Raw genomic sequence first — 27,265 nt, forward strand, 5'->3', positions numbered from 1 at the left:
ATTCTAGAGTATATATCATGTTTCTATGTTATTTATATTGTTTCTTATGTCATATTAGATGAACTGTGATAGATAAATAAGCCGTATAGATGATATCAGCGAAATTATTCGTTAAGTATTTTGCCTGGTCTCCAGACAAACTCTCGTCTACTGCCGACACCGCCCATACCACTACATGAATGACATATTTTATTCATTTTAGAGTATATATCAGGTTTCTATGTTATTTATATTGTTTATTGTGTCATATTAGATGAAGTGAGATAGATAAAAAATCCATAGAGTTGATATTAGCGAAATTATTGAAGTACAGAATTCCACTGGAACGGATTAATTGCATTTCAATTAATTTAGATGAATATCAAAAATGGTATACAGTACCAACAGGTTGGTAGATAAGACACATAGGCAACAGTTAGGCAACTTTATTCCGAAACGTTTCGCCTACACAGTAGGCTTCTTCAGTCGAATACAGAAAGTAGGCAGGAACAGTAGAGATGTGAAGACGATGTAATCAGTCCATCACCCTTGAAGTCGTAGATTTGAGGTTGTCAGTCCCTCAGCCTGGAGAAGTTCAGTTCCATAGTCAGGAACTATCTGAAGGTCAAGTGACAGTGTGGAGACTTAAATACTGTCGGAAGGAGAGGTGCAGAGTAGTAGTAGTGAGAAGGTAGCCACTGAGAGGTCACGTCCCTCTCAGATCAAACAATTCTCATTTGTAAAAGTTGTCCAAGGTGTTTTCTGTACCAAGATGCCATTGTGTTGCAGTGTCTGACTGGGTGAATATCAAAAATGGTATACAATACCAACACTGCAACACAATGGCATCTTGGTACAGAAAACACCTTGGACAACTTTTACAAGTGAGAATTGTTTGATTTGAGAGGGACATGACCTCTCAGTGGCTACATTCTCACTACTACTACAACTCTGCACCTCTCCTTCCGACAGTATTTAAGTCTTCACACTGTCGCTTGACCTTCACCCTCTTCACTACTTCTACACCTCCCACCAACACCCTTACTGCTGCTGCTATGACCACCCCTCCCCCCACTTCCTTACCCACTTCCTCATCCCCTTCCAAAGCTTCCACTTCCTCATCCCTTACCGTAGCTTCCTCTTCCTCATCCCCTACCAAAGCTTCCACTTCCTCTGCATCCACCTTTGCCCACTCCTCCACCACAACCAAAACTTCATCCAGGTCCAACTCCACCTCCTCCAGACAAAATCCACTCAAACCTAAACCTGCCCCAACTTCTGACAGACAGACCAAAGAACATAAAAACAGATCCATCTCTTCCTCCCCCTCCAGGAAACGGGTCCATAGCACCTACAAGCGCACATCCACTGATGGCACCACAATCACGGGCTTTAATCCAAACTCCTCCCCCGACATTAACTTTGCTATGATGAAACCATTAAATCATGTTCAAGGTGATTCAGTTCAACATACGTTCTTACTTTACACCTACTGGCCGAGCTCCTTGAAGCAGAGAGCCCAGATATTGTTTTGCTAAACAGTACCTGCCTCAAATCCCCTCAATGTATCCGCCATTATGGTTATACTGCACTACAGTCCCCCTATGATCCCCACGATGGGGTTGCCATCCTTGTCAAATCCAACATAAAACACGAATTTCTCCCAGTCCCTTTTATACAACAACACTCTTGCAGTCAGAATACACACCCACCTTGGCCCCTTTATCTTTTTCACCACCTATGCTTGCCCAAACACTATTCTCAACATACACGACCTTTCCTTAGTCTTCAAATACACCAACACACCAACATACCTACTAGCTGATATGAATGCCAAACACACTGCCTTTTATCACACCAGTAACAACCAACTTGGTCACCAATTACTCAACTTCACAAACCACAAGCACCTAGTTCACCTCGGCCCACACTTCAACACCTTCTACAATCACACTGGCCAAGGCAAACCCAACATCATTCTGGCAAACCACTATGCTACATATCACCTGTTACATATCACCTGGCCCTATTACAGGCTCTGATCACATTCCCGTCATCTTACACATCTCCTCCAACCCTATCCTCATCCCGGCCACACCTTCCTTCTCCTACAAGAACGCTGACTGGGATGCCTTCAAACAACACACAGATAATACTAACCTCACCTATGACTACAACAACAAACCAATCTCTGTGTAAAAATGGTATACAATACCGACAAGATGAAATTAAAACACACGTGCAACATCTGGGTATCTTTATTGTAGACGTTTCACCATCCAGTGGCTTTATCAATACAAATTCCAGGACATAACTTGAAGACAGTAGAACTATGTACAGAAGATGAGGTAATCAGTCCCTCAACCTTGGAGTGGGTGCAAAGAGCACCGTAGTCGTGGAGATTCTGAAGCAGAAGCAAGGCGCCCGACGCTTATATATACTAAAGTCAGGTGGAAATGGGACGGGTAGCAGAGGAGGGCATTGTCACTGGTAGGCGGGATTCCCCAGTGGAAGTAGGTCCTACCCAAAGAGAGGAGTTAGTTGTAGTAGTAGTTGTCGTAGTCGTGAAGGTTATGTACATGTCCTTAGAATCAAGATTCCATGATGCTGCAGTATCTGACAAGGGTGAGTTTTTTAGCATTAGCTGAGGCAAAATTTTTGCGTTAAAATATATCGTATGCTGGATTTAACGTTAGGTGATGCCATCGTTAGCCGAGGGTCCACTGTATATAAATAATTTGGAATTTTTATTCTCTCAAAAAATAGAAGATTTACTGTTATGCAGACTACTGCATTATTGTAATAATTGTATAAATAATGGCAATCCATTCATGACTACATTTGTTTACTCTTGAACATCGGCAAAAATAGAACATTTCTGCTATTTTGAGCTCATATCTATTTCTGTAATATATCTTTCATTCTATCAAATGAAACCAAAAAGCGAGAATACAACCATAAAAACCATACAAAAATACCGCTAATGGGCATCTAAGTGCTGAGAAGTGAACTCCATTATTTATTTTCCGATTTCTTTAATTTTTGGTGTACATTAAGAAGCATCTTTCCATCATACATTGCCCAAGTTTCAATAAGATAGCCCAACAGACAAATGAGATCCAGTTCCCTAGATCAAGAGCAAGAGACCCTCACCAGCATCAAGGAACTTCCTTTGAGGCCCGCTCATTTATGGAAATTTTGCTCGCATACGGGTGCAAAAAATTGACCGATCGACTGCTTGTATTTGGAAAAACTCACAAGTGTAGGTTCCATTGTACTAATAATAATCATTCTTGGGCACATTAAATGTCTTATATTATGTTAATATAGACATTTTCATTAATCCATCTATATTTTCTTCAAAATTATATAAAAACACATTACATAGCATATAAACATGCTATGTTCATATGCTGGGTGGAGGGAAAACATTACGTTTTCTCTGGTCCACCAAAGAAAACATGTATGAATCTGTGTTTGGCTTAGTCACTCCCCCACTCCGTTTTTGTTTACAGTTCTTGGCATGAATTATTCATTACTTCTTCCTTCGTTTATGACGGCATCTAAAGGTAATTGTTAGAAACAATTAAATTCAGTGGACAAGATACACATGTCAATGGTAATAATATGGCTCTGGGCTGCATTAAATATCATATAGCTCTGTAGCCCAGGCTACCTACCGGCTACCTACATCTACCGGCTACCTACACTGACTTCCTACAAATAAATACATACTACTCACCTCTCATCTTACATTAAGACTACTCATACTTTAAGGTAAATAATGAGTGTACTGTACAGTGGAACCTCAAATTTCGAGCGTATCGCTTATTGACCTCTTCGAAAATCAACCGCTTTTTTTCAAACCCACTTTGTCCCTATTATCGAACTTGCCCCTTCTTTCGAACCGCCGGGTACCGGACCTGTCCACCAGCCCACTCTGTCCGCATCCCCTTGCAGGCACCGTGAGCCAGTCTGGCTTTGTTGATGTTTGAGTGAACACTAACCTGCGGTCTCATTCAAACATTTTACGATTAATTCATTGTGTTTAGTGCTTGTGGGACTGTGAAATAAGCTACCATGGGCCCAAAGAAACTTGCTAGTGGCACCCCTGTGGTAAAGAAAGTAACACCATAGATGTGAAGAAGGAAATAATACAGAAGTATGAAAGTGGTGTGCGACTTGTTGAGCTTGCCAGGATGTAAGGGAACAACAAGTCGACCATCGCTTCTATCCTGGCAAAGAAAGAACAAATCAGGGAAGCTGATGTTGTGAAAGGTGTTGATATGCTGACCAAAAAACAGACCACAGACAATCGATCAGGTTGAGAAGTTGTTGCTGGTGTGGATCAAGGATAAAGAGATGCCAGGTGACAGTGTTTCAGAGACAATTATTTGTGAAAAGGCAAGGAAGTTGCATGCCGATTCAAAGATTAAGGAGACTTGCACCAAGTGGAATGATGTCCAATTGTTTGTGGAGAAGTACCATCCTGAGCAAGCTGAAACAAGCCATCTTTGCAACAAGTTCAGTGACAGAACTATGTCCCATTTTAGGGAAATCTTAAAGAGGCACCAGAAACAGAGGATTGTGGACAGTTATTTTGTGAGACAGGGGTCCAGTGACTCTCAAGCTGGTCCTAGTGGCATTAAAAGACAGAGAAGGGAAGTAACTGCAGAGAGGGCTTTGATACCTAAACTCATTATGGAGAGGGATTTCCCTTCCAAACACTAACCCCAACTCCCTCTCTCCTCCTCCTTATCTTCCAGATGTCATCACCAATCTTCAATAAAGGTAGGTAAAAATGTTATTTTATATGTTATTTAAATTTATTAATAATTGTACACTTTATTTGTTGTGTGTATGTAAAACTATCTATGTAATATTATCTATTACTATTACTAATTGTTTTACATGATGGTAGGATTGCTAGTGTCTTTCTTCTGTCTCATAAACATGCAAGGTTTCAGGTACGTCTTGCCACTTCTACTTACACTTAGGTCACACTACACATACATGTACAAGCATATATATACACACCCCTCTGGGTTTTCTTCTATTTTCGTACTAGTTCTTGTTCTTGTTTATTTCCTCTTATCTCCATGGGGAAGTGGAACAGAATTCTTCCTCCATAAGCTATGCGTGTTGCAAGAGGCGACTAAAGTGCCGGGAGCAAGGGGCTAGTAACCCCTTCTCCTGTATAAATTACTAAATTTAAAAAGAGAAACTTTGCTTTTTCTTTTTGGGCCACCCTGCCTTGGTGGGATACCTGGAGTTTACCTGGAGAGAGTTTCGGGGGTCAACGCCCCCGTGGCCCGGTCTGTGACCAGGCCTCCTGGTGGATCAGCGCCTGATCAAACAGGCTGTTGCTGCTGGCTGCACGCAAACCAACGTACGAGCCACAGCCCGGCTGATCAGGAACTGACTTTAGGTGCTTGTCCAGTGCCAGCTTGAAGACTGCCAGGGGTCTGTTGGTAATCCCCCTTATGTGTGCTGGGAGGCAGTTGAACAGTCTCGGGCCCCTGACACTTATTGTATGGTCTCTTAACGTGCTAGTGACACCCCTGCTTTTCATTGGGGGGATGGTGCATCGTCTGCCAAGTCTTTTGCTTTCGTAGTGAGTGATTTTCGTGTGCAAGTTCGGTACTAGTCCCTCTAGGATTTTCCAGGTGTATATAATCATGTATCTCTCCCTCCTGCGTTCCAGGGAATACAGGTTTAGAAACCTCAAGCGCTCCCAGTAATTGAGGTGTTTTATCTCCGTTATGCGCGCCGTGAAAGTTCTCTGTACATTTTCTAGGTCGGCAATTTCACCTGCCTTGAAAGGTGCTGTTAGAGTGCAGCAATATTCCAGCCTAGATAGAACAAGTGACCTGAAGAGTGTCATCATGGGCTTGGCCTCCCTAGTTTTGAAGGTTCTCATTATCCATCCTGTCATTTTTCTAGCAGATGCGATTGATACAATGTTATGGTCCTTGAAAGTGAGATCCTCCGACATAATCACTCCCAGGTCTTTGACGGTTTGTTGAAAGAAGAATCTATAAAATGTATTTTTTGTGAATATTTTTGGGTTTCTGGAATGGATTAATTGTATTTCCATTATTTCTTGTGGGAAATATTGCTTCACCTTTCAAACTTTTCGACTTGAAAACTAGCTCCTGGAACGGATTAAGTTTGAAATTTGAGGTTCCACTGTATGTGTATCTTATCTCTCTGGGCTGCTTTAAATATCATGTATTAAGTATGAGATGGGGAGCTAGGGATACCTACACCTGACTTAATACAAATAAGTACTACTCACCTCTCGCCCTACATTAAGACTACAAATATTTTAAGGTAAGTAATGAATGTACTGTGTATGCATTTTACTCTTTATTGTGTTTTTTAATGCCTAGTTCTATTATTAACTTATATTAAGTTATGGTGCCCCATGGCCTGGTGGCAAAAGCTCTTGCTTCACACTGTGAGGATCCGGGTTTGATTCCCGGTGAAGGGGTGGAAACCTCAAACGTGTTTCCTTACACTAGTTGTCTATGTTCACCCATCAGTAAAATGGGTACCTGGGTGTTAGTCGACTGGTGTGGGTCGCATCCTGGGACAAAACTGACCTAATTTGCCCAAAATGCTCTGCATAACAAGGGGATTTCTATATACAGTGGACCCCCGGTTAACGAACTTTTTTTCATTCCAGTAGTATGTTCAGGTGCCAGTACTGACCGAATTTTTTCCCATAAGGAATATTGTGAAGTAGATTAGTCCATTTCAGACCCCCAAACATACACGTACAAACGCACTTACATAAATACACTTACATAATTGGTCGCATTTGGAGGTGATCGTTAAGCGGGGGTCCACTGTAGTAGTATGTCATTGATTTCAGCTAGGCCTGTATACCTTGTACAGTGGACCCCCGCATACCGATGGCATCACATAACGATTAATCCGCATACCGCTTGCTTTAATCGCAAAAATTTTGCCTCGCATACCGCTTAAAAACCCGCTCACCGATTTTCGTCCGAGACGTGTCCAATGTGCGGCCTGAGCCACGCTCACATGTTCCGCCAGTGGCATTGTTTACCAGCCAGCCTCCGCGGTAACATCCAAGCATACAATCGGAATATTTCGTATTATTACAGTGTTTTCGGTGCTTTTTCTGGAAAATAAGTGACCATGGGCCCCAAGAAAGCTTCTAGTGCCAACCCTACAGCAATAAGGGTGAGAATTACAATAGAGATGAAGAAAAAGATCATTGATAAGTATGAAAGTGGAGTGCGTGTCTCCGAGCTGGCCAGGTTGTATAATAAACCCCAATCAACCATCGCTACTATTGGTGGTACAGCTGCTGCTGCTGCTGCACTGTCAGCTGCTGCTGCTGCTGTAGCATCGTCTGCTGCTGCTGTAACATCGTCTGTTGCTGCTGTAGCATCGTCTGTTGCTGCTGTACCACTGTCAGCTGCTGCTGCTGCTGTAGCATCGTCTGCTGCTGCTGTAACATCGTCTGTTGCTGCTGTAGCATCGTCTGCTGCTGCTGTAGTATCGTCTGTTGCTGCTGTACCACCGTCAGCTGCTGCTGCTGCTGTAGCATCGTCTGCTGCTGCTGTAGCATCGTCTGTTGCTGCTGTACCACCGTCAGCTGCTGCTGCTGCTGTAGCATCGTCTGCTGCTGCTGTAGCATCGTCTGTTGCTGCTGTACCACCGTCAGCTGCTGCTGCTGCTGTAGCACCGTTGTTGGTGTGGCTTATTGAGAATACCAAGAAACAATTAAACCCAGAGGATTTGCCACCCAGGATAACCCAAAAAAGTCAGTGTCATCGAAGACTGTCTAACTTATTTCCATTGGGGTCCTTAATCTTGTCTCCCAGGATGCAACCCACACCAGTCGACTAACACCCAGGTGAACAGGGAAAAATGCCTGGAACTAGTGCTCATATTGGTGAATTTAAAGCCAGCAAAGGTTGGTTTGAGAGATTTAAGAATCGTAGTGGCATACACAGTGTGATAAGGCATGTTCTGGAAGAAAATGCCAAACAGGACCTACAGTACTCAGGAGGAAAAGGCACTCCCAGGAGTGTCTCATCAGTCATTGCTGCATCTTCAATAAAGGTAAGTGTCATTTATTCTTCATTTAGTAGAGTAGTACATGCACAATATATATTGTGCATACTTTTGGGTGTCTTGCACGGATTAATTTGATTTCCATTATTTCTTATGGGGAAAATTCATTCGCATACCGATTATTTCGCATAACAGTGACCCCTCTTGCACGGATTAAAATCGGTATGCGGGGGTCCACTGTACATGTAGTAAATGAAGATATTATTATTATTATTATTATGATAAGTTAGTGTAAACTTGTTGTCTGGCATTTACAGTAGGGCCCCACTTATACGGCAGGTTAGGTTCCAGGCTACCGCCATAAAGTGGAAATCGCCATAAAGTGGAAATGGCCATAAAGTGGAACACCCTTTTTTTCCACTTATAAATGCATACAAATACTAGATAACAGGTTTACACTAACATATATTAAGTTAGCAGTAGAACTAGGCATCAAAAAACAATAAAAAGTAAAATACACACATAGTGCACTCATTACTTATCTTAAAATATTTGTAGTCTTAATCTAGGGTGAAATGAGTAGTATTTTTTGTATGAAATCAAGTGTGGTATGTATGGTAGTCAGCCGGGCTACCATACCAGGCCATTCCACCCACACATACTATTCTATGATATTTAAGCATCCCAGAGCGATAAAATGCATATACATTTCACTCATTACTTACCTTAAAATATTTGTAGTCTTAATGTAGGGTCAGGGGTGAGTAAACGAGATAAAACGAATAAATGAGAGAGAGAGAGAATGAGTACATGAGGGAGGACAGGCACAGAGTTATGTAAACAAAACAGGCAAATGCAAGTTTTGTAAACAAACAAAGTGTACACATCTGGTTTGTGTACATTTGTGTTACATTGTGTAAAAGCTGTCTCTACATTGATACGGTAGAATAAATAAAGGGGAACACTCCCATTCTCGTGTAACACCATTTTTAGAAGAAATGACACTCTGAGTGAAGGCAATGGAAATAAGTCACTCTGACTTTTTTGGGTTATCCTAGGTTCTCTTGACATGCTGTTATGTATGATAATCTATGTAACTGTATTTGTGTATACCTGAATAAACTTACTTACATACATACGAAAGGAATAATTTTCTACAGTTACCCCCAGTAATACATTTTCTCTGATGTTGGACTAGAGAAAATATTATTTTTGCCATCACTCGTAAAATTCTGGCTACCACATCTCATATTTATGTTCATTTATTCTATTGTGGGGTGTATTTATTATCTTTATATGTTATGTATCGTGTTTATTATGTAATTTTGAAAAAATATCATGGATGGATTAATGAAAATGTGTATATTAACGTAATACAGGTCCGCCATCACAAATCCAGCAATCAGTTATTCGGTTCCTTCAGTTATTCGGCACTAATTTTGGCTAGCATAATTTCAAATTTCCAGGGTCGCCACACCAACCTGCTGGTACTGTTTGGTGGTGCTATTTGCTGCATAAGTCATTCTAATTTCTTTTTCTCCATTTGTTATAACCTGCTTACTTTTAGCCCTAGCCATGGTTCCAATGAATAAAAGAAATGCTTCTCATTGTGTAAAGCACCTACACAGTACATTGTCCATTAAAGATAAGGTGGGTTTGAAGCCACTGTCGGTTGCCATGAGCTCAGTCTCGTGATGCAGAATATGCTAATATCAACACTACAGCTTATTGCCTATCACAGTTGATCTAATATGACATAATAAACACTATAAATAACATAAAACATGTTAAATACTCCAGAATGAATAATATTTGGCATAATACCGCACAGTTTGACGGAGGTATGAAGAGGATATGGTATACAAATACCATTCTCCTATCCCTCTCTTGGGGGCTTATATTAGAGAAAATGGAGTATAGCACAGGGCTAACTGTGATATACACTCGTACTGCACGATAAACCTGAAACAAAAAAGTTATTTTCTCTATATAGATTATCACACATAGCAGCATATGTGTAGAGAACCTAGGATAACCCAAAAAAGTCAGACAATGTAGCTTATTTCTAGTACCTGGCTTGGGTTAGCCATATATGATTTTTGGTAAATATTCGATTCCCAGCCAGGGTAGAAATAACAAAAAAAGGCACAATACTGTGACTGGAACGATACACAAATAACCGCACATAGAAGAGAGGAGCTTACGACGACGTTTCGGTCTGACTTGGACCATATAAAAAGTCACTCTTCTATGTGCAGGGTAGAAACATTAGGCGTGTTTCTTTACACCTGTTGTCTATGTTTACCCATCAGTAAATGGGTACCTGGGTGTTAGTCGACTGGTGTGGGTGTTATCCTGGGACACTGACCTAATTTGCTTGAAATACTCTGCATAACAAGCGGCTTTCTATATAGTAGTATGTCACTGATGTCAGCTAGGCCTGTATACATTGTACATATATGTGTAGTAAATAAAGATATTATTATTATTATTATTATTATTATTATTATTATTATTATTATTATTATTATTATTGTTGTTGTTGTTATTTTCTCAATTGTTTGTTGGGTTATCTTATTGAAACTTGGGCAATGTATGATGGAAAGATACTTCTTAATTTTTTTTTTTTTTTTTTTTTTTTTCAACAAGTCGGCCGTCTCCCACCGAGGCAGGGTGACCCAAAAAAGAAAGAAAATCCCCAAAAAGAAAATACTTTCATCATCATTCAACACTTTCACCACACTCGCACATTATCACTGTTTTTGCAGAGGTGCTCAGAATACAACAGTCTAGAAGCATAAACATATAAAGATACACAACATATCCCTCCAAACTGCCAATATCCCAAACCCCTCCTTTAAAGTGCAGGCATTGTACTTCCCATTTCCAGGACTCAAGTCCGACTATATGAAAATAACCGTTTTCCCTGAATCCCTTCACTAAATATTACCCTGCTCACACTCCAACAGATCGTCAGGTCCCAAGTACCATTCGTCTCCATTCACTCCTATCTAACACGCTCACGCACGCTTGCTGGAAGTCCAAGCCCCTTACCCACAAAACCTCCTTTACCCCCTCTCTCCAACCCTTTCGAGGACTTCTTAATATACACCAAAAATGAAAGAAATCAGACTATAAATAGCGGAGTTCACTTCTCGGCCATTAGCGGCCGCTTAGCGGTATTCAGTGGACCCCCGCATAACGATCACCTCCCAATGCGACCAATTATGTAAGTGTATTTATGTAAGTGCGTTTGTACGTGTATGTTTCGGGGTCTGAAATGGACTAATCTACTTCACAATATTCCTTATGGGAAAAAATTCGGTCAGTACTGGCACCTGAACATACTACTGGAATGAAAAAAGTTCGTTAACCGGGGGTCCACTGTATTTTTGTATGGTTGTTATGGTTATATTCTCATTTTTTCAGTCTCATTTGATAGAATGAAAGATATATTACAGAAATAGATATGATTTTGATTGCTTTCATGACAAAAAGTACCTTGAAATTGCACTCACAGTAGCGAAAATGTTCTATTCTTTAGTGAAGCTCAAGAGTAAACAATACCTGTCTGCCTGCCAGTCCAAATTCCAATAGGGAGTCATGAATGGGTTGACATTATTTATACAATTATTACAATAATGCAGCAGTCTGCATAACAGTAAATCTTCTATTTTTTTGTGAATAAAAATTCCAAATGGAAAGCAAGAGTAATATATGAGGGGCCTGTAGCCGTGACTAATGAACAGAGAAAATGTTATTTTAGTGCCAGGAATGTCTGCATTGTTTATTCTGGACCCTATTTTGAAATTGGCATCTGTTGAAATTTGTGTGAAATTGGCCATATTGCCAATTTCTGACCACTATATTGGGTAGTTGAAATAAGTGAATGGGCGGTTTCTTGTACTCAGTCGACAGACTAGAAGTAAATAAATTTATTCAGGAATACACAAATACAGTGGACCCTCGCCTAACGATATTAATCCGTTCCTGAGAGCTCAACGTTATGTGAAATTATCGTTAGGCGAATTAATTTTCCCCATAAGAAATAATGGAAATCAAAGTATGAAAAAAAAATTCTTACCAAATGAAATATTAATTTTAATACACACAAACTGAAGAAGACATACACAGTTACATGACACTTACCTTTATTGAAGATCTGGTGATGATTGATGGGATGGGAGGAGGGGAGAGTGTGGATGGTCTTAGTGTTTAGAAGGGGAATCCCCTTCCATTAGGACTTGAGGTAGCAAGTCCTTTTCCGGGGTTACTTCCCTTCTTTTAATGCCACTAGGACCAGCTTGAGAGTCACTGGACTTCTGTCGCACAACATATCTGTCCATAGAGGCCTGTACCTCTCGTTCCTTTATGACTTTCCTAAAGTGTTTCACAACATTGTCAGTGTAATAGTCACCAGCACGGCTTGCAATAGCTGTGTCAGGGTGATTTTCATCAAAAAAGGTTTGCACTTTAAGCCACATTGCACACATTTCCTTAATCTTTGAAGTAGGCAACTTCTTCAATTTCTCTCTCCCCTCCTCCGAAGCAGTTTCCTCAGGTGTGGCCTCTTGCTGTTCAAGATGATCTAGCAGCTCATCAGTGGTTAGTTCTTCATTGTCCTCCTCCACCAACTCTTCCACATCCTCCCCACTAACCTCCAACCCCAAGGACTTCCCCAATGCCACAATGGATTCCTCAACTGGCATACGCTTCACAGGGTTAGCCTCAAATCCTTCAAAATCCCTTTTGTCTACACATTCTGGCCACAGTTTCTTCCAAGCAGAGTTCAAGGTCCTCTTAGTCACTCCCTCCCAAGCCTTACCTATAATTTTTTTTTTTTTTTTTTATTATCACACTGGCCGATTCCCACCAAGGCAGGGTGGCCCGAAAAAGAAAAACTTTCACCATCATTCACTCCATCACTGTCTTGCCAGAAGGGTGCTTTACACTACAGTTTTTAAACTGCAACATTAACACCCCTCCTTCAGAGTGCAGGCACTGTACTTCCCATCTCCAGGACTCAAGTCCGGCCTGCCGGTTTCCCTGAATCCCTTCATAAATGTTACTTTGCTCACACTCCAACAGCACGTCAAGTATTAAAAACCATTTGTCTCCATTCACTCCTATCAAACACGCTCACGCATGCCTGCTGGAAGTCCAAGCCCCTTGCACACAAAACCTCCTTTACCCCCTCCCTCCAACCTTTCCTAGGCCGACCCCTACCCCGCCTTCCTTCCACTACAGACTGATACACTCTTGAAGTCATTCTGTTTCGCTCCATTCTCTCTACATGTCCGAACCACCTCAACAACCCTTCCTCAGCCCTCTGGACAACAGTTTTGGTAATCCCACATCTCCTCCTAACTTCCACACTACGAATTCTCTGCATTATATTCACACCACACATTGCCCTCAGACATGACATCTCCACTGCCTCCAGCCTTCTCCTCGCTGCAACATTCATCACCCATGCTTCACACCCATATAAGAGCGTTGGTAAAACTATACTCTCATACATTCCCCTCTTTGCCTCCAAGGACAAAGTTCTTTGTCTCCACAGACTCCTAAGTGCACCACTCACTCTTTTTCCCTCATCAATTCTATGATTCACCTCATCTTTCATAGACCCATCCGCTGACACGTCCACTCTCAAATATCTGAATACGTTCACCTCCTCCATACTCTCTCCCTCCAATCTGATATTCAATCTTTCATCACCTAATCTTTTTGTTATCCTCATAACCTTACTCTTTCCTGTATTCACCTTTACTTTTCTTCTTTTGCACACCCTACCAAATTCATCCACCAATCTCTGCAACTTCTCTTCAGAATCTCCCAAGAGCACAGTGTCATCAGCAAAGAGCAGCTGTGACAACTCCCACTTTGTGTGTGATTCTTTATCTTTTAACTCCACGCCTCTTGCCAAGACCCTCGCATTTACTTCTCTTACAACCCCATCTATAAATATATTAAACAACCACGGTGACATCACACATCCCTGTCTAAGGCCTACTTTTACTGGGAAAAAATTTCCCTCTTTCCTACATACTCTAACTTGAGCATCACTATCCTCGTAAAAACTCTTCACTGCTTTCAGTAACCTACCTCCTACACCATACACTTGCAACATCTGCCACATTGCCCCCCTATCCACCCTGTCATACGCCTTTTCCAAATCCATAAATGCCACAAAGACCTCTTTAGCCTTATCTAAATACTGTTCACTTATATGTTTCACTGTAAACACCTGGTCCACACACCCCCTACCTTTCCTAAAGCCTCCTTGTTCATCTGCTATCCTATTCTCCGTCTTACTCTTAATTCTTTCAATTATAACTCTACCATACACTTTACCAGGTATACTCAACAGACTTATCCCCCTATAATTTTTGCACTCTCTTTTATCCCCTTTGCCTTTATACAAAGGAACTATGCATGCTCTCTGCCAATCCCTAGGTACCTTACCCTCTTCCATACATTTATTAAATAATTGCACCAACCACTCCAAAACTATATCCCCACCTGCTTTTAACATTTCTATCTTTATCCCATCAATCCCGGCTGCCTTACCCCCTTTCATTTACCTACTGCCTCACGAACTTCCCCCACACTCACAACTGGCTCTTCCTCACTCCTACAAGATGTTATTCCTCCTTGCCCTATACACGAAATCACAGCTTCCCTATCTTCATCAACATTTAACAATTCCTCAAAATATTCCCTCCATCTTCCCAATACCTCTAACTCTTCATTTAATAACTCTCCTCTCCTATTTTTAACTGACAAATCCATTTGTTCTCTAGGCTTCCTTAACTTGTTAATCTCACTCCAAAACTTTTTCTTATTTTCAACAAAATTTGTTGATAACATCTCACCCACTCTCTCATTTGCTCTCTTTTTACATTGCTTCACCACTCTCTTAACCTCTCTCTTTTTCTCCATATACTCTTCCCTCCTTGCATCACTTCTACTTTGTAAAAACTTCTCATATGCTAACTTTTTCTCCCTTACTACTCTCTTTACATCATCATTCCACCAATCGCTCCTCTTCCCTCCTGCACCCACTTTCCTGTAACCACAAACTTCTGCTGAACACTCTAACACTACATTTTTAAACCTACCCCATACCTCTTCGACCCCATTGCCTATGCTCTCATTAGCCCATCTATCCTCCAATAGCTGTTTATATCTTACCCTAACTGCCTCCTCTTTTAGTTTATAAACCTTCACCTCTCTCTTCCCTGATGCTTCTATTCTCCTTGTATCCCATCTACCTTTTACTCTCAGTGTAGCTACAACTAGAAAGTGATCTGATATATCTGTGGCCCCTCTATAAACATGTACATCCTGAAGTCTACTCAACAGTCTTTTATCTACCAATACATAATCCAACAAACTACTGTCATTTCGCCCTACATCATATCTTGTATACTTATTTATCCTCTTTTTCTTAAAATATGTATTACCTATAACTAAACCCTTTTTTATACAAAGTTCAATCAAAGGGCTCCCATTATCATTTACACCTGGCACCCCAAACTTACCTACCACACCCTCTCTAAACGTTTCTCCTACTTTAGCATTCAGGTCCCCTACCACAATTACTCTCTCACTTGGTTCAAAGGCTCCTATACATTCACTTAACATCTCCCAAAATCTCTCTCTCTCCTCTGCATTCCTCTCTTCTCCAGGTGCATACACGCTTATTATGACCCACTTCTCGCATCCAACCTTTACTTTAATCCACATAATTCTTGAATTTACACATTCATATTCTCTTTTCTCCTTCCATAACTGATCATTTAACATTACTGCTACCCCTTCCTTTGCTCTAACTCTCTCAGATACTCCAGATTTAATCCCATTTATTTCCCCCCACTGAAACTCTCCTACCCCCTTCAGCTTTGTTTCACTTAGGGCCAGGACATCCAACTTCTTTTCATTCATAACATCAGCAATCATCTGTTTCTTGTCATCCGCACTACATCCACGCACATTTAAGCATCCCAGTTTTATAAAGTTTTTCTTCTTCTCTTTTTTAGTAAATGTCTACAGGAGAAGGGGTTACTAGCCCATTGCTCCCGGCATTTTAGTCGCCTCATACGACACGCATGGCTTACGGAGGAAAGATTCTTTTCCACTTCCCCATGGACAATAGAAGAAATAAAGAAGAACAAGAGCTATTTAGAAAAAGGAGAAAAACCTAGATGTATGTATATATATATGCATGTGTGTGTCTGTGAAGTGTGACCAAAGTGTAAGTAGGAGTAGCAAGATATCCCTGTTATCTAGCGTGTTTATGAGACAGAAAAAGAAACCAGCAATCCTACCATCATGCAAAACAGTTACAGGTTTTTGTTTCACAGTCATCTGGCAGGACGGTAGTACTTCCCTGGGTGGTTGCTGTCTACCAACCTACTACCTCTACCTATAAGGTTTACACAATTGAGGATATTAAAGTGATCTCTCCAAAACTCTCTTAGAGTCAATTGAGTTTCTGAGGTCACTACAAAGCACCTTTCAAACAGAGCTTTTGTGTACAGTTTTTTGAAGTTTGCAATGACCTGCTGGTCCATGGGCTGCAGGAGAGGAGTGGTATTAGGAGGCAAAAACTTGATCTTAATGAAGCTCATGTCTGCAGAAAGTCGCTCTGCCACGTCTGAGGGATGACCAGGAGCATTGTCTAATACCAGGAGGCCCTTAAGGTCAAATTTATTTTCAATTAGGTAATTTTTCACAGCGGGGGCAAATGCATGGTGTAACCAGTCATAGAAAAAGTCTCTAGTGACTCATGCCTTACTGTTTGCCCTCCACAGCACACACAAATTAGCCTTGAGGATATTCTTTTGCCTGAACGCTCTGGGAGTTTCAGAGTGATACACCAATAAAGGCTTCACTTTGCAATCACCACTAGCATTGGCACACATCAACAGAGTAAGCCTGTCTTTCATAGGCTTATGTCCTGGGAGTGCCTTTTCCTCCTGAGTAATGTAGGTTCTGCTTGGCATTTTCTTCCAAAACAGGCCTGTTTCGTCACAATTAAACACTTGTTCAGGTTTCAATCCTTCAGCCTGTATGTACTCCTTGAATTCATGCACATATTTTTCAGCTGCTTTGTGGTCCGAACTGGCAGCCTCACCATGCTTTATCACACTATGTATACCACTACGATTCTTAAATCTCTCAAACTAATCTTTGCTGGCCTTAAATTCACTCGCATCACCACTAGTTGCAGGCATTTTTCTAATTAAATCCTCATGCAACTTCCTAGCCTTTTCACATATGATCGCTCAAGAGATGCTATCTCCTGCTATCTGTTTTTCGTTTATCCACACCAATAACAGTTTCTCAACATCTTCGAGTACTTGCAATCTCTGTGTCAAAAACAAAGTTGCACCTTTGGCAAGAACAGCTTCCTTGATTGCCGTTTTCTTGGCCACAATAGTAGCGATGGTTGATTGGGGTTTACTATACAACCTGGCCAGCTCGGAGACACGCACTCCACTTTCATACTTAGCAATGATCTCTTTCTTCAGATCCATAGTAATTCTCACCCTTATTCCTGTAGGGGTGACACTAGAAGCTTTCTTGGGGCCCATGGTCACTTATTTTGCAGGTGAAATCACTAAAAACGCTGTGATAATATGAAATGTTCCGATTGTATGCTTGGATGTGACCGCGGAGGCTGGCTTGTAAACACTGCCACCCACGGAACAAGTGAGGCTGGCTCAGGCCGCACGTGGATGCGTCTCGGACGAATCGCGTTGAGCAAGTTTTTTAGCGCTAGGCGAGGCAAAATTTTTGCGTTAAAATGTATCGCTAGGCGGATTTAACGTTATGCGATGCCATCGTTAGACGAGGGTCCACTGTACAGTTACATAGATTATCATACATAGTAGTGTATGTATAGAGAACCTAGGACAACCCAAAAAAGTCAGTGACTTATTTCCTGTACCTGGATTGGGCTTGCCATATATGATTTTTGGTAAATATTTTTTTCTCTGTTGTTTGTTGGGCTGTCTTATTGAAACTTGGGCAATGTTTGATGGAAAGATGCTTCTTAACGTACAACAAAAATAAAAAAGACGGACGATAAATAAGGGAATTTACTTCTCAGCCATTAGCTGTCTCTTTGCGATATATTTTCGTATAGTTTTTATGGTTGTATTCTCGTTTTTTTTGGTCTCATTTATATAATGGAAGATATATTACAGAAATAGACATGATTTTGATTGCTTTCACAACAAACACTACCTTGAAATTGAGCTCAAAGTAGCGGAAATGTTTGATTTTTGCCGATGTTCAATGAACTTTGTTTAAGTCAAGTTGGTTAATTCTATTAAGTGTATTCTAACCTAACCACTCTGTAATCCAGCAAACTCAGTAATCTAGCACACTACAGGTCCCAATGATGCCGGATTTGTGATGGAGGACCTGTATACGACATTTATTGAGACTCGGTGATGATTATTATTATTATTATCATTTCTAATATGGCGTCACTTGTGCAAATCGTCTGCTACCACATCTCATATTTATGTTTATTTATTCTACTGTGGGGTGTATTTATCGTCTTTATATGTTATGTGTCGTGTTTATTATATAATTTTGAAAAAATATCAAAGATGGATTAATGAAAATATGTATATTAACGTAATATACAACATTTAATGAGACTCGGTGATTATTATTATCATTACTAATATGACGTCTTGAGATATAAGACACTCTTACTGATTTTAATGTGTGCCTGCATGCCAGCATAGTATGCAAGTTTATTTAGGTACAGGTATACATAAGTATAATTATCAGAGTATATATAAAATATGAAATAACTTTTAAAAGCACTTGAAATTTGGGAGTTTCCAGACATAATGGAGAGAGTGCTTCGGATCTCACAGAGAATGTAAACAAGCAGGGTGGGGCACAGTGACCGTATTAGAAAGTCAGGTGGGGGAGCCATATAGAGAGTTTTGGTCATAATTTGAAATGACCGTATTAGCGGAATGCCATAAAGTGTATATGCATTTATAAATGGAAGAACATGGCATTCTGCTTTCCAGTGATGTCTGCTTTCCGTTGATAGCCTGGATCCTAACTTGCCGTATAAGTGGGGCCCTTCTGTTGGATCGCCGCCTTTGACGGTTGGGGTAACCATTGCTCCTTCAGTACTGATGGAAAAGTTGAAGATCTCACTGATTTGTTGAACATTTACAGTAGTGACAGCACATGAGCTGCTTTTTTTGTACATTAGTGGTGGCTAATTATTTAGGTTTCCCATCTTCTTTTTCAGTAACTTTATGACAAGTGAGATTTCAGTAGGATTAGTTTGAGCTAGATATAATGAATTTGGATAATTTCCAGTAAGGTAGTCATTCACCTGAGTATTTGAAGTTGGGATTTTGCTAGCTAATTTTGACCCTGTAGAAGAGAAGTAATCATTAAATTTGTTGGCTGTGTCTGCAAGCTGGATGTGGGGTTCATCTGGTTAAGTTTATATGTTTCCGGATGGTTTTTTTAGAGCCCAGGATTTCAGAAAGAGTTTTCAAGGTCTTTTTCATGTCCCCTTTTATTCTGTTAAATCTGGTTGCATAATAAAGTTGTTTAGACATCCTTATTAGATTGGCAAATACTGTCGGATATTGTTTGGTCTGTTCCTTTAATAATGAGCCCAGGCTGAACTGTTTTTCATATGGATGTTTTTTATCATTGTTATGATTTGTTTAGTTTTATTTGGACAATATCTGCTGTAGAGGTTTTGGGTTTTTTTGAAGAAAAACTTTAATACATTCATCAATGTCACCACTGTCGGCAAACTCTGTGCCAGTCAGGGTTACTTAATGCTGAAACAAAATTATTGACTGAGGACTCATCATAGAGACAAAATGAGATCTTATTAGTGTCTGGTAATTTACATAAGTTGATTATGAGAAAGGTGGGGTAGTGGTCAGTGGTGTTATCTGTGATTATCCTTGCTTTGAGTGGGGATACAGTATTGGTCCAGATGTGGTCAAGTAAGGAGGCAATTGTTTCAGAAATTCTTGTAGGCTTAGTTATAGATGGTAGTAGCAAGCAGTTGATCATTGTGTTCGTGAAGTCAGCTAAAGAGTTTCACTATACAATTTTCTTGTTTATAAGTGACAAGGAAGAATTTTATCCTACCTTAAATTCCTTGTTCTCTTACTTGTTGATAAAGAAAAGTTTGGAGATGATTATGTGACTGGTTGACAACTGTGAGACATCTGTTTCATAAGTTGATGGTTAAGAACATAAGAAAGAAGGAAAACTGCAGTAGACCTACTGGCCCATGCGAGGCAGGTCCAATTCTCCTATCGGCTTAAACCAATGCCCTAATCTAGTCAGGTCAGGTCACATTCACTTAAGGAAGGAGCACAGCATCTGACCTAGTAGCACAAGCTAGTCAGGTCCAACTCATACCCACTCACACCCACTCATGTATTTATCTAACCTATTTTTAAAACTACACAACGTCTCAGCTTCTATGACAGTACTCAGGAGTTTGTTCCACTCATCCACAACCTGTGCATTCCTATATCCTTCCTGAATCTGAATTTTTCCAACTTAAAGCCATTGCTGCGAGTCCTATCTAGGCTAGAAATTTTTAGCACGCTATTTACATCCCCTTTATTAATTCCTGTTTTTCATTTATGCACCTCAATCTTATCTCCCTGAATTCTATGCCTTTCTAGAGAGTGCAGATCTCCTTTGTACATTTTCCAGTGCAATTATATCCATTCTGTAATATGGTGACCAGAACTGTGCAACATAATCTAAATGAGGCCTAACCAAAGATATATACGGTAGGGCCCCACTTACATGGCAGGTTAGGTTCCAGGCTACTGCCGGAAAGCAGAACGCCATTTTTTTTCCACTTATAAATGTATATAAATGCCAGTTGACAAGTTTACACTAACATATATTAAGTTAGCTATAGAAGTTAGGCATTAAGAAAACAAAAAGTAAAATACATACAGAGTACACTCATTATTTACTTCAAAATATGTGTAGTCTTAATGTAGGGCAAAAGGTGAGTAGCATTTACTATAAGAAATTTGGTGTGGTAGCCCTCCTGGCCACCCCACCCACACATAATATACTACGATGATGCTTAAATAGTGATAAAATGCATACAGTACAGTTACTACTTACCTTAAAATATTTGTTGTCTTAATGTAGGGTGAAAGGTGAAAAGTATTTATTTGTAGGAAGTGGTGTAGTAGGTAGGGTAGTGTAGGGAAGCCAGCCTGGCCACCCTAACCACTATGTAGTGTAGGGAAGCCAGCCTGGCCATGCTACCCACTATGTAGTGTAGGGAAGCCAGCCTGGCCACCCTACCCACTATATAGTGTAGGGAAGCCAGCTTGGCCACCCTACCAACTATGTAGTGTAGGGAAGCCAGCCTGGCCACCCTACCTGGAGTTTACCTGGAGAGAGTTCCGGGGGTCAACGCCCCCGTGGCCCGGTCTGTGACCAGGCCTCCTGGTGGATCAGAGCCTGATCAACCAGGCTGTTACTGATGGCTGCACGCAAACCAACGTACGAGCCACAGCCCGGCTGGTAAGGAACCGACTTTAGGTGCTTGTCCAGTGCCAGCTTGAAGACTGCCAGGGGTCTGTTGGTAAGTAAGTAAGTAAGTAAGTAAATTTATTCAGGTATACACAATACAGTTACATAGAATTATCATACATAGCAGCATATGTGTAGAGAACCTAGGATAACCCAAAAAAGTCAGACAGAGTGACTTATTTCCATTGGGGTCCTTTTACCTTATTATTATAATATAAAGGTTATAATATTTTCTTATTATTCTATAATGAAGATAACATCTTATTATCATACTAAAAAGACTATCTACTACACGAGGGTCATTACGACTATCTACAATACGAGGGTCATTACTAGGGATAAGGTAAAATTTACACGTATTTTAGCTAAAAAATAGAAAATCATTCCCCTCCCTTTCTGTTGCTTCGTTCATCAGACACTTTTTGGCAGTCTTCTTGAACTGGTTCAAGTTATGACTGGCCTTGACATTTGTGGGTAGTCTGTTCCATTCCTTTATTGCTGTACAATAAAAGGTGTTTGAAGCCTGGCCACTGACTGTGGGTACTACAAAGTTGTGCTCTCTCCCCCTAGTACTATGATTGCTTTGGTTCCCAACCTTGACAAAATTGACAGCAAGATATTCTGGACACTGTTCGTGAGCAATTTTATAAACATGATTTAGCTTCAGTTGTTTTACTCTGTCTTCAACATTCAGCATATCCAACTGCTGTAATTCATCCTGGCCTACATGTTCTCTTGGTCCCAGCCCCAGGATGAATCTTACGATTTTGTTCTGGGTGATTTGCAGTCTATCTTTCAGTTTTTTTGTCAAGGCAGAGTACCAAGAAGAGCAAGCGTAATCCATATGGCATTGTATAAGGGCTAGACATAGGGTCCTGCGAGCCTCAGTAGGTAGACACCGTGTTTGTCTATACAGGAACTTCAGCCTGGCATTCGCTTTCTTTACTACACTGTTCCCTATCAATTCTCCTGACATGCATGGGTCAAAGGGGATTCCCAGATATTTAACTGATGAAACCAAAGTGATGGACTCCCCATTACACTGAACATTAAAATTATTTACCCTTCTCAGTTTATGTTTCGTTCCAAAGAGAATGGCTTCAGTTTTCCCTAGGTGTAATGATAGTTTGTTGTCTACTAACCATTTGCTGCAGGACTCCAGTTCCAGTGTTAAAACATTAGCAATATCTTGTGGGTCTTTACCTGTCACTAACAGAGCACTGTCATCTGCATACAGTAGGAGTTTGCACTTGACACTGATAGGCATATCATTGACATAACATAAGAATAGTAAGGGACCCAGAATACTACCTTGGGGAACTCCACATGTTATCGGCAGGGGTTCTGATTCTGTTTTGTTGATTTTGACTATTTGTCTCCTGTTGCTAAGGTAGGACTTAAACCAGTCTACAGAACCTATACCGATAGCTTGAAGTTTATTACATAATATATTGTGGTTGACAGTATCGAAGGCCTTTTGCTGGGAGGCAGTTGAACAGTCTTGGGCCCCTGACACTTATTGTATGGTCTCTTAACATGCTAGTGACACCCCTGCTTTTCATTGGGGGGATGTTGCATCGTCTGCAAAGTCTTTTGCTTTCGTAGTGAGTGATTTTCATGTGCAAGTTCGGTACTAGTCCCTCTAGGATTTTCCAGGTGTATATAATCATGTATCTCTCCCGCCTGCATTCCAGGGAGTACAGGTTCAGGAACTTCAAGCGCTCCCAGTAATTGAGGTGTTTTATCTCCGTTATGCGCGCCGTGAAGGTTCTCTGTACATTTTCTAGGCCAGCAATTTCACCTGCCTTGAAAGGTGCTGTTAGTGTGCAGCAATATTCCAGCCTAGATAGAACAAGTGACCTGAAGAGTGTCATCATGGGCTTGGCCTCCCTAGTTTTGAAGGTTCTCATTATCCATCCTGTCATTTTTCTAGCAGATGCGATTGATACAATGTTATGGTCCTTGAAGGTGAGATCCTCCGACATGATCACTCCCAGGTCTTTGACGTTGGTGTTTCGCTCTATTTTGTGGCCAGAATTTGTAGTGTAGGGAAGACAGCCTGGCCACCCTACCAACTATGTAGTGTAGGGAAGCTAGCCTGGCCACCCCACCCACTATGTAAACAAACAGAACATGCGTCTAGTTGTGGTTCACAAACATTCATACAAACACCTTACATTGTGTACTAGTTATCTCCACAGTGGTATTGTAGAATAGATAAAGACCAATACTTCCATTCTCATGTAATTTTTAGAAGGAATGATGCTCTGACAGATTATTATTATTGCAAATTATTATTAATGATTATTATTATTATTACATGTGATTATTATAAGTTATTATTACAAGTTATTATTATTATAATCATAATAAAAAAAGCACTAAACCCACAAGGGTCATGAATTGCTATATATAGAGTGAAGGCATACGAAAGGAATATTTATCTACAGTTATCTCCCAGTGTTTGACTAGAGAAAACGTAATTCTTCCGACACTCCTACAGAGCCGCTTTGTAAACAGATCTCATATTTATGTCAATTTTTATTCTGTGGGTGTATGTATAATGTTTATATGCTATGTAACATATTTCTTTATATAATTTTGAAGAAAATATCATAAATGGATTAATGAAAATGTCTTTATTAACATAAAATAAGACATTTAATGTGCCCAAGAGAGATTATTATTACATAGTATTACTATGGTGTCATGAGTAGAGAGACTCTTAGTGATTTTAATGTGTAACTACATGCCAGCACAGTGTGTAAGTATATTTAAGTACAGGTACACATAAGCATAATTATCAGAGTACTTATAAAATACGCAATAACTTTAAAACACTTGAAATTTTGGAAAGTTTCCAGACATAATAGATGTTCTCACAGAGAATGTAAACAAACCGGGTGGGGCACACCGTATTTGAAAGACCACTTGCTGTATAGCAAATTTTGGTCATAATTTGAAATCGCCGTATTAGCGGAACGCTGTGAGGCGAAATGCCATAAAGCAGGGCCCTATTGTACATGTAGAGTTGAAGAACAACCTGAGGACTTTTATTATTTATACTTTTTGATATGAAGCCAAGGATTCTGTTAGCTTTATTGCAAACACTTATGCACTGTTGTCTTGGTTTCAGATTACTGCTAACCAGAACTGAATTCATTTCTACACTAATGCAGTAGTCTGCATAACTGTAAATCTTCTATTTTTTGTGAGAATAAAAATTCAAAGTGGAAAGCAAAAGAAATGTAAGAGGGGCCTAGGGACATGACTAATGAACAGAGGATATGTTATTTTAGTGCCAGGAATGTCTGCCTTGTTTATTCTGGGCCCTATTTGGAAATTGGCATCTACTGAAATTTGTGTGAAATTGACAAAATTGCTAATTTCTGACCACTTTATTGGATAGTTGAAATTGGTAAATGGGTGGTTTCTTGTACTCATTCAATAGAAAAAAATAAAGTTCTAGCAAAATAGTTATGATTTTTGTTGACTAGTACACTGGAATTGGCCAAAAATAGGGCTCAAAATGGGCGAAATCGCTGATGCGTAAACATCGTTGAGACCGCTAACTTCGCGAGAGCATAATTCCATAAGTTTTCAATTAAATTTCATACTTTTGGTGTCATTATGATCAGAAAAAAATTCTCTATACGTGTATTTTCATAAGAAAAAATAATTTGTTTTCTGAAAAATTTTCGACCCTGAGAACAAGTTTAGGAGAAGGCCTCTCAACCCTGAAAGGGTTAATCAGTTCATGCCTTTCTGGATGGCTACGAATTGCCTCGGCAATTATCGATTCCATAAATTTTCCCACTTTGTAGGTAACGCTTATTGGTCTATAGTTCAAAGCTAAGGACCTGTCACCTGCCTTGTAATTTGACATTTCCCACTTGTCTGGCACTATGCCAGTTTGTAGTGATATATTGAAAAGATTAGCCAAAGGTATAGTAAGTTCCTCTTTACATTCCTTTAAAACCTGTGGAAAATTAAATTTACCTGGATGTAACTCATAAGATACATACCAGTAAATGGTAACAAAGATAATTATTCTTTATCAAGGTTACAGAGACAAGTAGGAATTTTAGGACACCTAGGTCGCAAAAAATGTCCTCCTTTGATACCTACGATAATCTATCTCTCCACAAGTCACTCTGGACCTATATTAATTTCAAATGAAATATACATCACCAGGAATTCTGGTAAAAACATTAATATAAATATGTGGACTGTATATTCAATTTAAAATGTGAATACATATACATTGAAGGAGAATTTATAATAATAAGACTCCCCAATTAGTCTGGAGATTACAGTCTGTCGTACAAACCCCCTTGCCTAAATTATGAAGAAAATACTGGCCAGAATTTCAACACGAAATAGACATGGCTTAGCTGGGGTTCCGAAGCTGTCCTGTCCATCTGCTTAATGCTCACGTTATGCAGGACTGCAATTCCAACAATTTTGGCTCCTATTTGAGAGGTTTTAAGCCCAATGTAACCCCTAAAGCGACGAAAATTATGCACATTTCACTCGCGTGCCTTCTGCCCCGTTCAAAACAATGGCGTCTCTTCCCCAGCAATGCTCACCCATCACTGGTTCTTTATTTATTTACAAATTAATTTTTATTACCTACAATATATTACACTAATTTACATACAAAATACACTGTATTTTTGGAGAATATACAGTATTCTCCACAAAACTCTTGCAAACAGTTTATTAGGGCCTGGGGATTTGTTAGGCTTTAATTTCTCTGTTTGTCTGAGGACCATGTCACTAGTTACAGCAATCATGCATAGTTTATCATCATCATGTTCTACATAATTTATTACTTCTGGAATTTCGGTAGTATCTTCCTGAGTTAAAACTGAGAGGAAGTAAGAGTTGAAAGGTTCACACATTTCCTTATCACTGTCAGTGATCTGACCTGAGTTACTCTTAAGTGGGCCTATCTTTTCCCTAATCTTACATCTGTATACCTGAAAGAACCCTTTTGGGTTAGTCTTCTAATCCCTTGTGACTTGAGCCTCATAACCCCTTTTTGCTTTTCTTTTTTGGTTGTGTATCTCTCATCTGTGGAAGTTAAAAGGGCTGCTGCAGCATACATTTTATTGAGCTAGAGTCAACAATCAGATTTTCTCCAAGCATTCTATTCAAGTTTTATGCTGAATTTCTCAACCTTCTTTTCACAAACATGTGCTGTTTAAATGCAGTCTGTTTGAGGTCTACTGCATACTGTATCTGAATTTTCTGTTTAATTTTTATTTTATATGCATGAAGGTGTAAGCTAAATGTTTTCACTGGAAGAATAAATACAATATAACAGTGGCAGCAGATGGCAGGATACTTGCCCATGCATCTTCCTTTATTTTATTAGCCAAATTAGCTAGGAAATGTGATGTGTTCTTGTAGTCAGCTGATGAACTGGGTTCATCTCAATAAATTCATATGACTGTGTAACTCTGCTACAATTATCTCATTCAAATACTTGTTTACTTTTTATTATCAGTCACCAACAACTGTTGTAACAATTCAGCTGTAGTACATACCACAGCTGAGAATATGTAATTATGATAATGTGTGATAATGGACTTTTGTAAATTCTTGATTTAATATATTTTCTCCAAACTTTTCATGCAGG

General features: G+C 39.9%; 1 protein-coding gene across 2 annotated transcripts in view; it reads left to right on the forward strand.

Moving 5' to 3' along the window:
- MICAL-like (protein) overlaps positions 1-27,265 on the forward strand; it is a 568,521-nt gene that overhangs the window by 480,569 nt on the left and 60,687 nt on the right. The window lies entirely within an intron of this gene.

This window comes from Cherax quadricarinatus, chromosome 54 (assembly GCF_038502225.1).
Source record: "Cherax quadricarinatus isolate ZL_2023a chromosome 54, ASM3850222v1, whole genome shotgun sequence".
Classification (NCBI taxonomy): domain Eukaryota; kingdom Metazoa; phylum Arthropoda; class Malacostraca; order Decapoda; family Parastacidae; genus Cherax; species Cherax quadricarinatus.